The sequence below is a fragment of the Pinus tabuliformis genome, chromosome X, assembly GCF_031772625.1.
Source record: "Pinus tabuliformis cultivar Carrire ecotype Pingquan chromosome X, CPIR1, whole genome shotgun sequence".
Lineage (NCBI taxonomy): Eukaryota > Viridiplantae > Streptophyta > Pinopsida > Pinales > Pinaceae > Pinus > Pinus tabuliformis.
In genome coordinates this window covers 372,575,235-372,591,013 of record NC_142308.1, presented here as the reverse complement: position 1 = coordinate 372,591,013, position 15,779 = coordinate 372,575,235, and positions in this window count along the sequence as shown.

The window sequence follows — 15,779 nt, the reverse complement described above, 5'->3', positions numbered from 1 at the left end:
GATTTCTAAGAACCCAGTTTTTCATGACAGTTTGAAACACATTGAGATCAAGTAGTATTACATCTAGAATATTGTCCAAAGAGTATCTATGTGCCTTTGAAATTTGTTTGTTGGTTTGTTTGATCTAGTGCTGAATTTGACCATTATATATTGCGATAATCAAAGTTGTGTAAAGCTTTCTAATAACCCAGTTTTTCATGAAAAGTTGAAACACATTGATATCAAGTAGCATTACATCTGGAATATTGTCCAGAGAGGAGCTATGAGGCTCGAGTATGTACCTATTAATCAATAGATTGCTTATGTTTTGACAAAACCATTGTCTCGGATGAAGTTGTCATATTTCAGAGAATAACTTTGAGTTGTTAAGAATCCCAAGCCTAGTTGAGAGGGAGCATTTATTGTATAACATCATGTGATTGAAAATATTCATTAGGCTTAGCTAAGAGACCAAGGTTGATGGTCAGGAAGATTGTCCTAGTTACTCCCTTGGGTTATTGAGATTGACTAAGAAACCAATATGGTTAGGGATTTTGGTTTTTGGTTTTGAGGCTTGAGTGATCCCTTAAGTCATTGTGTTTGATTGAGGAACCAATGGGTTTGGTTGGTGACACTGATCTTGAGTTTTATCCCTTGGGTCATTACATTTGACCGAGAGACTATATAATCGGGGAGTTTGATATTAATATAGGGATTCCTTCCTTGGTTCATTAACCAAGTGACCTTGTTTATGGATGGGTGGATGGTGTAGAAATTTTGAATAATTTAACACATATTCAATGGAGATTATCCTGATCATACAATTATAAGCGGAACATGTATAATACATAATCTCCTCTACGTTGATCATCAATTTACAGAAGCAGAAACATTCACAAGCACACATAGAAGCATCAATCAAACTCATAAACACAGTATGTATCCCGGGGAAAGCATCTCGCTAAAACCCCACACTATATGTATATTATATTGATTGAATCATGTGACATTACAAAGTACAATGCTTATCACAAGCAATCCAGTACCAGCTCCACCTGTTACACACAAACAGCTCAGATTTGATCTCCAAATCTATTCCACTGCTTGCCTGCCTCTCCAGCTCAATACCTGCTCAAGAACTGATGAGAATGGCTTACCAAACTCGTATTTGACCTGCAAATAATCACTCACACTCTGTTGGACGTGAGCACAGGCTACAATTCTTGATATTGGCCAATTCATTGGCATACTCAATCCCTCTGATTGTGCAAATCATCATGCACAGCTATAGTCACAACTGATAGCATTCTGATCCTCTAACACTTGTCCCTGCTGAACTGAACATGCACTGACATGCAACTGAGTTAACTGATGTATTCTATAGTTGCATTTTGAGGTAATAACTTGTGAATTAATTAATAACTAATTCACCCAACTCATCTCTAGTCTATTTTCCAGTTAGACTAAATACAACCAGTTTAACAAAGCTAAACTGAACACAACTCCATCAACTGCACCTCTAGTCCACTAAACTCAACTCACTTGAGTTCTAACTGAAGTCTTGCATGCAAATATTAGTCATCCCATAGGTAACCATGTATTTCCTTCTAGGATCTGCATGTACCACATCCGTAGCTCATCCTGAAGTGCTCCAAGAGAATAAGATCAAGTTTATAGTCCAAATATTAATATGAGACAATAGTATTTGACTTTTCTATTTTTGACAGCCAGTCTAAAAATAGACTTTGATCACTCACACTGTGGTCACCCACACTTTGGTCACCCACACTGTGATCACTCATACTGTGATCACCCACACTATGATCATCCACACTGTGATCATCCACACTGTGATCAAAAATAGAACTTGCGCCATAATTTGCCTGCAGGCCCACTTCGTGAAGGCGACTCTTTTCACTAAGCTCCATCATCTTGTTGCATTCTCAACAAGCATTTCTTGTTGCACACTTTTCAACACTCCCTCTCAACAAGAAAGGCTTCCTCTCAAACCCGATCCTGTAACTCTGGAATGTTCTCCATGCAACACATCTGGCGGGTCCACTTGCTCTGTCATCAAAGTCTCTGACTGTTATTGCCTCTGTCGACTGAAAACTCTGCATCTCTGTGCTCTTCAGTATCTGACTGCTCTAGCCTCTGTCACTTTGATCTCTGACTGCATCCGTGTTGTTGCTGGTTCTATCTCCCAGCATTGCATCCGCACTGCACCTCCCAACTGACCTCCCTGTTGTGATAGAAACACCCTCTGATGTTGAAGCTCTACCTGCTGCTGACAAGTGCTCCCTCTCTGACATCTGCGCTACTGCAACATCTCCATGCATCTCGCACCATTGCACACCTCTCTGTGCCACCTAGCACTGTGCAAAACACTTGTGCCTCTCGCATTGCTGCAGCCTGCTAGCTATGCGTTGTCCTGGGATTCCCTGCACTGTCGCTCTCTCTGCCACTCCATCCACATCTATCTCTACCCAATCAATCAATTCCTGCTACTACACATTGGGGCTCCCGTAGCAAGGTCTCATCCAAGAGGTTGGGTACCTCAAGGATCTTACCCCTCCTCCTTGGGACAATCAATCCACATCACCCCACCTCCTACCTAGAGGTATGGTTGCATTCGATCCCTCAGCCCACCTGGCTCGAAGTTTCCCCCCACTGGAGGTCTCTGCATGAGTAGATGTCTCTACTCGATCTCCTCTCAGCTTCCCCTGTTGTGGCTGCTCCACAACCTCTTGAAGCTGCTGCACCAATCGTGGCTCCTCCACAATCGTCTGAGACTTCTTCTGGCTCTGCATGTCGAGAGGTAAAGTATGCTCCCTCTCAACCACCAAGTCTCCATCATGACAACGAAAGCATCTCACCTTCGACTTGTCAACCTTCTTCCCATCATTGGAAGAACAAGATTCGGAAAGAGAAACCTTCTCCTTCCCCTTCTTCGCCTTACTCGCTAAGGCACAGTTCTCCTCATCATGAATAGATGAAGAACTGTCTCTGGTGCTCCTTCTAATCTCCTCCTGCATCAAATCTAACCATAGTCGTTCACAATTTGGCAGTTTCTCCCTTCCATTCACCGAGTCCTGGTAGCTATGCCAACTCTTAGGAAGGTCAAGGAGTGCTAGACTCACCATCTTCATCCGACAATCACCCCCACACTTCCTAGTTCATCCCGGCATTGGCTGAACTTCGTGAGATACTGGGGCATACTGTCTCCATTCTCACACTGAATGTTTCTAAGTTTCGCTCTTGCTTTGGAATTAAATTCGAATTCCACCAGCACAAAAACTCAATCGCTTCTGATCTAAAATTCGTGAGAACAAAGTATTTCTCGTGCAGAGATCGACTGTATGGGCTTTTACCGGATATCTCACCTTCCAAAAGAAGGATGAATCCAGCGGCTACCTGGCCCGATTACAGACTCTGCCTAAAGAAAGAAAATGTAAACACTTTCTGAATAATAGATCTGATGATCAATCCTCGCTTGATATCTTGTAAAAATCTCTTCTACAAATCAAGCAACTCCGATACCATGTAGAAATTTTGAATAATTTAACACATATTCAATGGAGATTATCCTGATCATACAATTATAAGTAAAACATGTATAATACATAATCTCCTCTACGTTGATCATCAATTTACAGAAGCAGAAACATTCACAGGCACACATAGAAGCATCAATCAAACTCATAAACACAGTATGTATCCCGGGGAAAGCATCTCGCTGAAAACCCCACACTATCTGTATATTATATTGATTGAATCATGTAACATTACAAAGTACAATGCTTATCACAAGCAATCCAGTACCAGCTCCACCTGTTACACACAATATAGCTCAGACTTGATCTCCAAATCTATTCCACTGCTTGCCTGCCTCTCCAGCTCAATACCTGCTCAAGAACTGATGAGAATGGCTTACCAAACTCGCATTTGACCTGCAAATAATCACTCACACTCTATTGGACGTGAGAACAGGCTACAATTCTTGATATTGGCGAATTCATTGGCATACTCAACCCCTCTGATTGTGCAAATCATCATGCACAGCTATAGTCACAACTGATAGCAATCTGATCCTCTAACACTTGTCCCTGCTGAACTGAACATGCACTGACATGCAACTGAGTTAACTGATGGATTCTATAGTTGCATTTTGAGTTAATAACTTGTGAATTAATTAATAACTAATTCACCCAACTCATCTCTAGTCTATTTTCCAGTTAAACTAAATACAACCAGTTTAACAAAGCTAAACTGAACACAACTCCATCAACTGCACCTCCAGTCCACTAAACTCAACTCACTTGAGTTCTAACTGAAGTCCTGCATGCAAATATTAGTCATCCCATAGGTAACCACGTATTTCCTTCTTGGATCTGCATGTACCACATCCGTAGCTCATCCTGAAGTGCTCCAAGAGAATAAGATCAAGTTTATAGTCCAAATATTATTATGAGACAATAATATTTGACTTTTCTATTTTTGACAGCCAGTCTAAAAATAGACTTTGATCTCTCACACTGTGTTCACCCACACTTTGGTCACCCACACTATGATCACTCATACTGTGATCACCCACACTGTGATCATCCACACTGTGATCATCCACACTGTGATCAAAAACAGAACTTGCGCCATAATTTGCCTGCGGGCCCACTTAGTGAAGGCAACTCTTTTCACTAAGCTCCATCATCTTGTTGCATTCTCAACAAGCATTTCTTGTTGCACACTTTTCAACAGATGGACCCTGTGTACTCAGTTGGGTCATTTTGATTGACTGAGAGACCATTGCATATGGTTGGAGAGTTTGGCCTCATTTATTGATCCCATGTTCAATTGGGAATTGACCTTGATTCCATTGGGTTATGGTTTATGGTATGCGTTTTATGCTATGTATCTTTCCTTATGATGAGACTTGTACATTTTATATCTCCCTTGGGTTGTTACTGAGAGACCAATGATTAGTCGGGGAGATTGATCTTGAGAGAGAGAGAATGAAAAATGCCTCCCTAGAAAAGAGGGATTGTTGAAAATTGGCAGCTACGGTCGGCATTTTCATTGGAAAATCAAAGGTGAAAATTTTCATTTTTCATGTTGACCAAGTTGGCCACACTCATTGCATGGGTTTGACCCTATGGTAAAATCCCTCCTCCTAAATCACGTGAATAAAAGTTCAATTGACCGCATTTGGCATCTATCACATCACATCAATCTTAATCAAGGAGATTCATCCACATGTGAAAAGGAGAAAAAAGAAGATTATTTCTACTTTGGTAAGCTCTCTTATCTTTTGTTTGACCAACATTGACTTGGGATTATTTCTTTTGTTTGAATAAGATTTTGGCTAGTTTTGGAGGCCAAAATTTTCAGTGGTTCGCTAACTTGTTTGACTGAAAATATGCTCCTCTTTTGGCTCGTTAACCAAGGGTTGACCATAGGTTAATTTTTGTGCTTTGACCAAAATATTATTGTGGGTCGTTGACTAAGATTTGATTGAATTTTGGCCCCTTCTATTGAGCTACCTCAAGCTGAAATTCGGCCCCTCCATTGCATACTTTGACTTCGAACAACATTGACTATTTTCTCTCTCCTTTAACTAGTTTGACTTTGGAAATATTGAGGTCAGAGATTGGAATTTTGTTTGGAACATTTTGATGTACATATTTTTGAATTGAACTCTCTCTCATAAGGAAATATTGTTGGCTTTTCCCCTTGTGGGTTTTTCCCTGGTCGTTGACCTAAATTTTGGTGTCTCTTATCTTATTGTTTACTGTGGTCTCTATTGCTCTACTAAAGAAGTTAATAGTTGAACTTTTTCATGTATAACCACTTAATGATTGGAATGATTTAAAGAAGTCTAGTTGCATTGTTGAAATTAGTTATCAGTTTGAAAATTTGTACTATCCTTAATTACACTATAAAATCAACACCCCCTCAAAGACAAGTTTTAGTAGTTTATTCAATAGGATGCATTTGTCCCAGATGGGGTGTTTACAATGAAAAAGGGGCAGGGGGCAGGTTTCCACTTCCCCACCTAGCCAAGAAACTGGGGGATGTGCCAGCATGCACCCATAAATCATTTTATGGCACTACTGATCCCAAGGCTTCGCCTCATGAAAGTCAACTACAAAACACTTGTACTCGTGCCTAATCACTACCATTGTATTAAATGTTTGTCGTCATGCAAATCAATTTGTTAGGCCTCTGCTCATGTGTCGATTGTTCCTATTCCATTACAGATTATTTTGATCTCCTTCCTGGTGCAATTCTCATCCAATGTTGTTGGGTACAAGATCCCCCATTTGCAACTCTAATCTCAACTCCTGCTAAGTTGATTCGGGGTCATTGGTTGGCTCACCTCCTCAAGCCTTGGCTAGAACCTTCACTTTTATTCTAGGTAGAAAATTGTGGCTCTAATATTAATAAGTCCCCCCTACCCTATTGGAGTTTTATTGCCAATTTCAAATTTTTAGCTTGGATTATCAAATTGGCCCAGGTTTTTCCCTCCCCTCATAGGCCCAATGCTCATGATGTTTCCTTTAAATCTGGCTCCCCATGCATGCTAGACCACAATCCTCCTAGATTTTAGACACCTTTAATGGGATTACTCTCAATAGATGGTTTTGTACATGGTTTTGGGAATGATGGTTTTCTTCCCATGGTATTTTGTAGATCCGATCAAGGGAACTACAGTTATGTTCTAATCCAGGGTTAATGGATTGGGATTTATGAATGCTTCAACATGCATATATGTATTGTAACATTGAAAGGAATATAGTGAAAAATAAATCTGGTAGTCTCGATTTTGTGTATATTTGTTTTATGTTCTCGCCATTGTATATATTTTTGTTTTAAGAATCCATTTGCAGCTAATTTTTGTACAGGGTTAAAACCTACATTTGGTATCTAAGTAGTTTCAGCTTCAAGGAGATGCATTTATTGTTGAGGGGTTTTTTCTCAGGCCTCTGGTACACCCTGTTACAGTGAGATATTTGCGAGACCGATTCTTATAGTGAAAGGAGATGGTGAGTAGTGGAAAGATAGAGATCAATAAATTCAATGGAAAAAGTTTTGAGTTGTGGAAGCTCAAAATGGAGTATTTGTTGTTGGATAGAGATCAATGTAGCTTTAGGTATGGAACCAATAGGAATGTCAACAAAATATTGAGCGAAGTTAGATCGGAAGGCAAAGAGCATAATAAGATTGTGTCTCTCAGATTCATTATTGTTGAATGTATCAGGAGAAGCCATGGAAAAGGCTTTGTGGGACAAGTTGGGGACTTTGAATTATTCTAAGTCTCTGGTGAACAAACTATTCCTACCGAAAAATATTTATAACCTAAGGATGAAGAATAGATACTCGATGACAGAGCATCTGAATTCCTTTAATACTGTGGTAAGCCAATTGTTATTTGTTGATATTAAAATTTTATATGAAGATAAGTGCATCGTTTGTTGTGTTCTCTACCAGACTCATGAGATAATCTAGATGTTTTCATAGGTAGCAATACAACTACCTTGAAGTTTGACAAAATAGTCTCATCCTTGTTGTTGGAGGATATGAAATGCAAAAATATGGAGAGCTAGGATGGAGATTCCTTGTCTGTGAGAGGACGGTCCCAGAACATAAACAAAAATAAGTCCTCAAGTGGGAGATATAAATCTAGAGGGAGATCTAAATATCTAGGAAAATTTGTAAAGGTATGTTGGAAATGAAAAAAGGAATGGAACTACAGAAATGATTGTAGAACTAAAGCTCCTATGAAAGGAAAGGGATTTTATGATTCTCCTTCTGTAGAAGAGAAAACCACCTCATATGAAGGTGGGGATGTGTACTTGGTTTCTTCTTCAAGTACACACATAGATCGTGAGGCATGGTTGATTGACTCGGGTGTATCCTTTCACTTCATTCCTCATAGGGAGTGGTTCTGTGAGTATGATAAATATGATGGTGGTGAGGTCTTTCTATGGGATGATAAGAAGGCCAGAATCATAGGACGTGGAAAAGTCAAGCTAAATTTGCAAGGTGGAAGGATTAGAACACTTCCTAGTGTTCTGCATATTCTTGCATTGGCTAGAAATCCAATTTTTGTGAGCTAGATAGATGATGCATGTGCAAAAAACTATGTTCGAGAAAGATACATCCAATATGGTTCAAGGAGCACTGGTATTGATGTGAGGAGTTAAGATTGGAACTTTGTACAAGCTTCTGGGTAGCATTGTTATTGATGGGCACAGTAGTTATGTGGTTCCTGAAAGTGGAGTTGAAAATATAGTGGTCTCTGGAGAAAAGACCATGCTATGGCATCAAATACTTGGACACATTGGAGAGAAGGGCTTTTGAATACTCCATGGTAATGGTATGGTAGAAGGTATGTCTAATTTCTCTCTGGATTTTGATTTTTGTGAACATTGTGTATATGGGAAGCAGAATGAGGTGAGTTTCCCCTCTGGTGCTAAGAGGGCGAAAAGGATATTAGAGCTTGTGCACAGTGATGTGTGTGGACCTGTTTCGATTCCATATTTGGGTAATTTTGTGTGTTATGTCTCATTTATAGATGACTTCTTGAAGAATACATAGATATATTTCCTCAAGAAGAAATTTTAAGTCTTTTATGGGTTTAAAGAATTTAAAGATCTAGTGGAAAACCATATAGAGAAAAAGATTAAGGTGTTGAGGACAAATGATGATGGAGAGTTTTGCAAGAAGGAATTTGAATACTTTTGTAAGAAGTGTGGTATAGCATGACAAAAGACTACTCCATACACACCTTAGCAAAATGGAGTTGCAGAAGAATGAATAGGACGTTGATGTAAAAGAAAAGAAGCATGCTTAGTGGTGTTGTGTTAGGATGGGAATTTTTGGCAGAGGCAGTGGATACTGCATGTTACATGTTTAACAGATCACCTTAATCAACATTGGAGGATAAGTATCCACATGAGGTATGGACTAGTAAGAAACCCTCTCTCCCACATCTGAGGGTATTTGGTTTTGATGCATATGTACATGTTACAAAGGATAAAAGAACCAAGTTGGATGGAAAATATGAAGGTGCATCTTTATTGGGTATAAGGATAGTTTAAAAGGTTATAATATTTGGAACTCAGAAACAAACAAGGTGGTGTATAATTGAGATGTGTTGTTTAGAGAGATGAAGGATGTTATTAAACATGAATTCCTACCAAATGAACCTAAGAATATAGAGTTTGAGCTGAGGGAGGAAGAACCAAACTCTACAACAGAACATGCATCATAAGAAGAAGAGCCACAAACTCCAATTTTGAGAATATCAGTTTGAGAGAGAAGGCGGCAAAAAAGGTACATTCCATCTCCTTTTTGTTCAAATTTTGGTTTGTCTATTACTGATGATGATCCAAGAACTGTCAGGGAGGCAGTGGATTCAGAGGATGTAAAACTCTAGAAAGAGGCCATCGTTGATGAAATGGCATCTTTGCATAAAACTATGGCTTGGAATACTGTGGAGTTTTCAGATGGAAGGAAACCCATTGGAAGCAAATGGGTGTTTAAGAAGAAGATGAATGCAGAAGGCAAGATGGAGAAATACAAAGCTCAGTTGATAGCAAAAGGTTATTCCCAGGTGTCAGGAATTGATTTTGGTGATATTTTTTCTCTTGTTGCCAAGTGAGATTCTATTAGATTACTTTTATTTGTTGTTGTTTCTTTTGATTTTGAGGTATAACAAATGCATGTGAAGACAGCATTGTTTCACAAGGATTTGGAAGAAGATATATACATGAAGCAACCAGAAGAATTTGTAGTGAAGGGTAAGAAAGAACTAATTTGCAAGTTAAAAAATTATTTGTAAGGTTAAAGCAGTCACCAAGGATATGGTATCAAAAATTTGATGCATATATACGGAAACACAGCTTCACAAGAAGCAAAGTGGATCATTGTGTGTATTTTAAATTAATTGGTGACCGTGTTATTTATTTTGTCTTGTATGTGGATGATATGTTATTGATTTGAAATGACAAAGAAATTATCCAGGATTTGAAGCCCTAATTGTCCTCCAAATTTGACATGAAGGATCTTGGTGTTGCAAAATATATTTTGGCCACAAAAAATAAACCAGATTGGACAAAGAGGAAGCATTGAGTAAAATAGAGAAAGTATGTCAAAACAATATTGCAAATGTTTTTGGAAACAATGTTAATATTGAGAAGGGGGTGAATCAATATTAAGGATAATTTTTAACTCTGATGCCAATTTACTTTTCATATTCAAACTTGGAAACCATCCATATAATCAACAACAACATATCATGTGGTAGAAATATGAAATCAACATACAAGCACACACCATGATCATCATACACATGAGACACAAGGTTTTACAAGGAATCCCTTTTGGGAAAAACCACCAAATCTTGTTGTTGTTATTGATGTAAAATAAGAGCACCTACTCTATTACATCAATCTGTTTTGTGAGCCACCACTCACAAGAAGCACCAAATCCCTTTGATTGTTTGCTAACACCCACAAGAGGGAAGCACCAACTCCCTCCTTTTGTAGACACATGTCCATCTTACTAACAGCACCAACTTCACAGATTTGTTGTAAGCACCAACTTTCGGCTCCTTGGTTTTATGCAAGTACAAAGTTGTAGGAAGCCCCAACCCCAAGCCTTCTCAAGAACCCATGGGATATGGAAGCACCAACTTTCTATATGCAGGCTCCAACCCACACTCAAATATGAATTGAATGTTCTTTGTAATTGACAGCAACTCTTCATGGTCTCAGCTCTATAATCTCCTCACTCTGCTCACACTATAGCATCCCACTGATCTTCTCAATAGTAGTCACTCATCACAGCACCTCATAATACTCTATTGTTCTCAAACCTTTGCATGATTTGCAGTATCTCAATTTTCCACTCACTGCACTCACCAACACACACAGTCTTATCTACACTCTGCTCTTCAATTACATATTTTCAACTCTCGGCCTCTTTTATTCAACAGGCCCTCTCAGCCTTACACACCATACCACTGGATCACTCATCCTTCTTCACTTAGCACAGGAACATTCAACCTTTCTCATAGCAGTACTGACTCTCTCTCGCTCTTTTCTCTACATTGGCACTCTCCACCCTTTCTCTATAGAACTTACTCACTCGGCCTTACATAGCATCACACTCTTAGCACAGAAATCTCTACTCATCTCTTACACAACAATTGCTTCCCCCCATTTCTCAACTTAGATCTATTTTTTTGTTCCTCTGCTACACTCTACACAATATTTCATCTATTTTCATGTATCCACACTGCTCGAGTGTACCTCAGCATGGCTTTTCCATTTTTTGTCGCGTCTGACTTGGTATTTTTCAGTGCATTAAACATGAGAATGGGCACCTGACTTTTTTCTCCATACTGAGAATTAATTTTCATGTTGCCTACACACTTCAACCAAGTTCAATCCTTTCTGTGAGAAAATATCCTATCATTGAGGCTCCTCCATGCTTATTCCTGGTTTTAGACAACTTGGTTGTACTTCGACATGGCTTCTCTAAGGATTGTTGTCCCTGTTACCTTGCCTCAATGCTTTCTGCAGATCTAGCTGACTCCATAAACCAACTCTGTCGATCTGCATTTGATCTTAAGTTGTTGACCCATCTATCCATTTAACTCACTGAGGCATGCATCGGAGCATAGATATGGCTTGTCTCACCTCAAGGCAGATCCAACACTCTTTTCTGTAAATTATGGTCCTTATTGCCTTGACCTCGCAATTTTTTACAGCCACTATTACTCCTGATACCAACTCCTTTGCGCAATCGTGGTCCTTGTTGCTAACTCAGTGATCTTTCTAATAGCCATTACTCCTGAGACTAACTCCTCTGCATGATCATGGTCATTTTTTCCAACTCATCCATCTGTCATACACCTTTATACTGATATAACGGAGCTCTTACACATCGAAACTTTTTATTAATATAGTATTACGAAATCATAAGGTCCTGATTGACCTTGAGCTCCTCCAAGCCTAGCTCCTTATCGCACTTCTTACCATGGGACCATTTCCTATGACCATCCTAATTACCATCACAACTAGGCTAGGAAACATCAAAGCTAACATCTGTTGCAACAAGCATCCATGCTATTCTGGTTGACATCAATGAAAACACTCCTTCCATTAGTTAGACAATGCCAACTACCCAACACATCTCTCAGCATGATTGTTGACATCAATACCAACACACTTACAACTACTAGTCATCCAGACAATTCCAATCGTCCAACAATCTCCCCCTTTGGCATTGATGGCAACATCTTAACCTCATCTTGAATTTGATGGCCACTCCACATCCTGCTTCCAGAATTCTCCTAGCATAAGCCACCGATAACTTTCTCTCTTCTGCACAAGCCATAACAGCTTCTCCACAAATTCTCTCCCCTTCAACATCAATGGTGAGGGGCTCCAAGCTACCTTTTTCTCTCCATGCAACCACTAGTTGTGAAGACCAAGGTCTAGCTGTTGAGATGTGCATTCTGCTTTGCAAACATCTCTTCTTGCAGACATCTCTACTCCATAAACTAGGCATATGTAATTTGCTTCCCTTAAACATATATTGCCTCTTCTTTTTGCTTCCAATCTTGGACACTTTATAACTGCTATCTAAATACTCCTCATACCAATGCATCTTTTCTATCAATTAAAAATAAAAATTGATACTAATTAAACTGCTTATGATATTGTTGTTGCTACAAATACCAATCAATGATGATGCATTTTTTGCTTGCTCTTCTTCACTTTTGTTGCTTCATCTTATATGCTCACTTCTCATGATCATATTTACAGTCAACACTGCTCCCCTTGAGTTCAAGCCTAAAAAATATGGATCGTTGCTTAAACAATACCAATTTTACCAAAAAAGATACAAATGGAACAATGTACCAGGAAAACTCTAATACTTCCTCTCATAAATAAATGTCCATTTTCACACAAGGTTACTCCACATGAGCCCAAAATATCAACTCCCATATCGATATCAATTGAAAGACTAAAAGAAAATTGAAATCTTACACCAATTTTGTTTCATAAACACAAGACTGCTAGGCATAATCAAACTCACAACTTAAATGAAATAAGGGTATTTCACCCAAGATGCAAACCTTTCATTTTCTCAACAATCTTCCTTTCTGAGGATGAAAATTGTTTCCTACTATTACTTATCAAAGAATCTCCCCCTGAGCCAATGCTCTCTGATCTCTTGCATATGCTTCCTTGCTTTTGCATGGGAACTGATCATCTGGACCTGACTTGATTGTGATCTTCCTGTCATTCCACACTTCTATTGCATCCCATCTTCTTCTTCCCACAACATAAGATATTGTTGTGTACTCTTCATGTTGTCTGAACTCCTCCTTTTCAATTTTGATACATCCACAATAAACCAATTTATTCTTGTAATCAGTAAGAAAGCACGACCATGCCTTCAACATTCAGATATACCTTTCTGTTCATTCTTTTTAGCTTCCTACATCTAACTTATTCAGCCTCCCTTGAGAATATTATCTTCCTTCACTGAAGAGACACAGAAGATCTACTCCCCCTGAGCAGATCATCCTTCTTCTTCTTTTCCCATGTTTGGGCCTTCTCTTGACTGCACATGGCCAGAGGAAACTTCTATTTCTTCACCCAAATCCTCTTGTTGTCTTTTCGCCTTACAATTGGATTTGCTACGAGAGTAGGAATATCATTCTTTTGATTTCTTCCTCCTCCTTTCATCTTTCTCTTTTGACATAGAGCACTGAATACAACCTTGTATTCCTCAACTCCATTGTTTCTCGTTGTCTTCAAATTCTAAGTTGTTACATTTGCATGCATATGTTCAGAAGCATGCTATTTCTCTCCATATCGACAGTGTGTTGCCACATTCCCAATATTACCACATTTGTAGCATTCAATTTATCCTAACAATGGGGTAGAGGAGTTACTCTTCTTGACGATGCTTTTTTCAAACTCCTATCATGGCCAACATGCCTTCTCCTAGCATCTTTATGCATTCTTGGGTTGGTCCTACCCAACACATTTTGTTTTCTTGCATTCCATCTATAGTATATGGCTTTATGTCCAAAATTATTGCAATAAAAATAGTAACCATAAAAAGAACACATGTTTCATTAAATTTGGAATTAGCTAGTGGATTTAGAGCTTCAAAGTAACCAAAAAAACTCAATTCTAGTGATTTTTTTGTAATAAAAAATTTCCAATTTAAATGAAATATGTGTTAAAGGCTTCTCATGACAGAGGTTACCTTTTCTTTGAAGGCTCTGTCCTTGATGAGGAAAGGACATCTTTTGGTTCTTCATGTGCCTTCCATGACAATTTTCATTACTTCCTTGCACTCTTTCTTTTAGCTGCCTAGCTTTCTTCTGCTACACTACTTGGTGTTGCTTCTTATCCTTCTGCTACTACCTTTTCTTCTCTTTTTGTTGCTGATTTCCTTTTTGTTTTTGTTGTCCAACAATCTATTTTCCTTTGTTTTTGTTGTAACCTCAAACTCCCTTTACCTGGGAAGTTGACCCTTCAGCCTTTGCTTTATTGGGGCTAGTTTCTCCTTTGAGACCAAACCAACCTTAATGAGAGAGGTACTTTGCATAGTAAGCATCTCTTCCAAGGAATTTGTGCTCCCCTAAAGCCTCTAATATTGAGACAACTCTATATTTGAATTTTCTAATTCATTTCTTAATGAGACTACTTCAACTCATAGCCTATCACAGTAACCTTCCTTTTTAATCTGCTAATTGGTCAACATGCCACTCAGCCTGCTAGCCTCCTCTTGTTGAGCATTAAGATTTACTAATGTTTTTCTCAACCTTTCATTCTCAAGCTTGTAAATTTTCAGTTGCTCCTCTTGCTTGAGATTTTCCTATGATAGGTCCTTGATCTCCTTTATAGCATAGATCAACTTCTTTCTAAAAAATATCCTTTCATCTAGATCCTTTTCTTCACTATCAGAGGTGCTAGCTAAGTCACCATAGAGATCTAGAATCATCTGTGTCCATGGATTCTTTCATAGGTCTAAGGGTTATCCCTTCTTCATTACTACCTAGGGTATTCTCAACTTCTCCTATGGATGAGCACATCAGGAATCTCTCTTCTTCCTTTGAGTGTCCCTCATTTTTTATTGCTAATAGAGTAGGTCTATCTTCATTACAACTACTAGATGCATAATTATCTCTATCTTCAAGTGATTCACATGTACATCTAGATAATGAACAACCTATCTCTATGCATTTATCACACAGCAATAGCTTACCTTATGAGAAACATTATCTCCCTTCTTATTCTTCTTCATCCTCAATGTGAGTGTACTAAGCAGCAACTTCTACATTTTTGATTCATTAATAGAGAAGCAGGGCTCCTTAGCCTATTCTCAAGCCAGATGGCTAAATCCTCCATACAGAAATTGCATCTTGTCCATCATTTCCCTTGTTGTATCACAATTCCTTACTTTTCAGCATCTACCTTATACAATCCTTTCATGATGACCTCCTTGGCTTCTTCATTCTACTCACTCTTTTCTCCATTCAATATGAAGCGCCATACATCAACATCCAAGGCCATTAAATAGGATTCCATTCTAAGTTTCCAAAATAAATACTTTGATTCATTTAAGAATGGAACTCCTTTAGATGTAAGAAAAGATCGATTAGCCATTGCTTCCCTCTGATCTACCTTCTAGCGTTAAGCTACTCCTGAAGGAACTTGGCTTTGATACCAATTGTTGGAAACAATGTTAATACTGAGAGGGGGGTGAAT